Source organism: Balaenoptera borealis (assembly GCF_965194805.1).
Source record: "Balaenoptera borealis genome assembly, chromosome: 7".
Taxonomy (NCBI): Eukaryota; Metazoa; Chordata; class Mammalia; order Artiodactyla; family Balaenopteridae; genus Balaenoptera; species Balaenoptera borealis.
Genome location: NC_138864.1, coordinates 98,217,655 through 98,220,897, shown reverse-complemented (window position 1 = coordinate 98,220,897; position 3,243 = coordinate 98,217,655). Strand labels below are relative to the sequence as shown.

At 32.4% G+C, this 3,243-nt stretch overlaps 1 protein-coding gene across 1 annotated transcript in view; it reads right to left on the bottom strand.

Moving 5' to 3' along the window:
• Positions 1-3,243, bottom strand: part of ANKRD7 (ankyrin repeat domain 7) — a 60,783-nt gene that overhangs the window by 37,139 nt on the left and 20,401 nt on the right. The window lies entirely within an intron of this gene.

Below are 3,243 nucleotides of genomic sequence, written 5' to 3'. Positions count from 1 at the left end.
CTATCCACAAAGAGAAAATATATATGGATTCCAGCATTCATAAATATTCAGTTCAATTCATAATACCTAATTATCAAGTCAAAACTGTAGACATTAGCTAATGCCTTTCTAAGCATATCACACACAGCTGACCTCAAGCCTCCTCTCAAGCCAACTCCATCAATAGACACCATTTTTATTTCACATACTCCCATTTTCTGGCACTTCTTTTTTTCCTATAACCACAGATAAGCCACTGGCAAGGTAGAAAAAGTGGCTTAAGTTATACTTGGTGTATTAGATTGCTAGGGCTCCCATAACAAAATACCACAGACTGAGTGGCTTAAACAACAGAAATTTATTTACTTGCAGTTCTGGAGGCGGGAAGTCCAAGATCAAGTGTGCCAGTAGGGTTGGTTTCCTATGAGGGCCACAGGAAGGATCTGTCTGTTCCAGGCCTCTCTCCTTGGCTAGTAGATGACTTTCCTCTTGCTGCCTCTTCACATAAATTGTCCCTCTAATCTCCTCTTCTTATAAGGACACCAGTCAAATTGGATGAGGGACCACCCTAATCCACAGTCATTTTTAACTTAACAACTCTTTAAAGGCCCTTTCTCCAAATGTAGTTATCCAAAATCTGTGGCACTGGGAGAAAGGACTTTAATGTGAATTTGGGGGGAACACAGTTCAGCTCATAACACTTGGGCTTAACAGTAAATTGACAAAGTGAAGACAGTTAACTCAGTCTAAGACTGAACCATATCCAGTAAAGAATAAACCTTTTCTCCATGCCTGAAAAGAGCCCATTCTAGCCACTCATTAATAGACATATGATTTCAGAATTTCAGTGAAAGGAATGAGGCAATGTATGGGGTAAAGCTAACTGTAAAATAAATACCTAAATATAATTCCCTCATTTGAGACAGTTTCACTTATTTTTAAAAAACTATGTATATGAGAAACATATTTATTCTATGTTTCCACTCTGAACAAAGCAGCAGACCTTATGTACCAGGAAAGAGAGCTAACAAATGGTACTAAAAAATAGAGGCTGTGTACTCACTATGGTAGATAGGCAATAGCTACTTAACCAACAAAAGTCACAATTACAGAAAGCTTAGTTCCCATTACAAAAGAAGGGCAAAAACAAAAAACAGGATGGGGACATTAGATTGCAGCTTAAAGTCATTTGCAATTTTTATTATATGCTGATAGTTTTCACATCCTAATTGCTTAGTCATTAGGAAGTTACCTCTCTTCCCTTTTACCTCTTTGGAAAAAAGAAAAGTAGTATAATGTTAGAATTTTCAACATTGGCGATATCAAAGTAATATTGAGATGATAAAAATTCCATAGTCATTTATTCTTAAATTAGTGATGGAGCAAACTACAAAAAGAATGTTCTAAAAACCACTTAGGGGAGATGAAAGAAGATTGTGAAATTTCCTACTTATCTACCTACCCAATAATAGCTTCATAAGGCATATAGATGTAAACAAGTTATTTAGATAAATAAGTACTGTTTTCAGACCATTAAATATATTATTGTACAGATATATGTGTCTCCTAGTTTCATATATCCAGAGTTTTTAAGTGATGAATGAACAGTTAGGAACCCCTGTTATAAAGCAAATAATCCTTTTTATACTACAGATATTCACCAGTAATTTATCTCTTTATTTTATTTAAATTTTTAAACATATGGTTTGCTTATACCAAGGTAAAACAAAGTACCCATGTCCAATATTGCAAAGAAGGAAATACTGTATTCAATTATGGTTGACATATTTAATAGATTATGAATTCCTTATTTTCTAAAGTTCAATTAAATTAAGACATTTAAAATAAACATCTGAATGTGTATATGAAAATTATTTTACTTTCCCTCTCCCCCTTCTCTTTCTCTCTCCCCCTGTGATTTTCATATGAAATTAATGATTAAAAGATATAAAGGTATTGTTAAAATGTGAATAAAGTAGATGGAAGAAGAATAAGAAAATAAACTAGAAAAAATACCTATGCATAATTTTAAATTGCCCGTAAAATTATAAAGAAAATATTCTATATGTTGTTTAAATTCATTAGCTATAAAATAATTTCTGTTCATTGCATCTTATTTCTCATTGACTGAAAATCAGAAATTCATGTTCATCATGAAAAGTTTTGTCTTTTGGGTATAATGAGAATATACTTAAGAATTCTGAAAACTTAAACTATAGTTAGCTAATAACAAATTAACAATAATATTCAAAATGAACAAAATATTTACATTACTAATATGTAAAAACAATGAAAGGGGCTTGTATGGATTAATCATCTTTTGCCCAACTCTATTGCCCATACATTTATTTTCTTTATTGAGCTGTAGTTGATGTACAATATTATATAAGTTACAGGTGTACAACATATTGATTCACAATTTTTAAAGGTTATACTCCATTTATAGTTATTGTAAAATATTGGCTATATTCCCTGTGCTATACAATATATCCTTGTAGCTTATTTATTTTATACACTGTAGTTTGCACCTCTTAATCCCTTACCTGTATCTTGCCTCTGCCCCCTTTCCCCTCCCCACTGGTAACCACTAGTTTTTTCTCTATGTCTGTGAGTCTGTTTCTTTTTTGTTATATTCACTAGTTTGTTTATAAATTCCAGAAATAAGTGATATCATATAGTATTTGTCTCTCTTTGACTTATTTCACTAAGCATAATACTCTCCAAATCCATCCATGTATTGCAAATGGCAAATTTTCATTCATTTTTATGACTGAGTAGTATTCCATTGTATATACACATACCACTTTTTCTTCATCCAGGTGATATCTCGCTGTGGTTTTTTTCATTTTCATTTGTCTCCAAGTATTTTTTGATTTCCTCTTTGATTTCTTCAGTGCCATTGGTTGTTTAGTAGCATATTGTTTAGCCTCCATGTGTTTGTGTTTTTTGCAGTTTTTTCTTGTAGTTGATTTCTAGTCTCATAGCATTATGGTTGGAAAAGATTCTTGATATGATTTCAATTTTCTTAAATTTACTGAGGCTTGCTTTGGCCTAGCATATGATCTATCCTGAAGAATGTTCCATGTGCACTTGTAAAGAACGTGTATTCTGCTGCTTTTGGATGGAATGTTCTTTAGATATCTGTTAAGTTGATCTGGTCTAATGTGTCATTTAAGGCTAGTGTTTCCATATTGATTTTCTGTCTGAATATGATCTGTCCATTGATATAAGTGGGGTGTTAAAGTACCCTACTATTATTGTGTT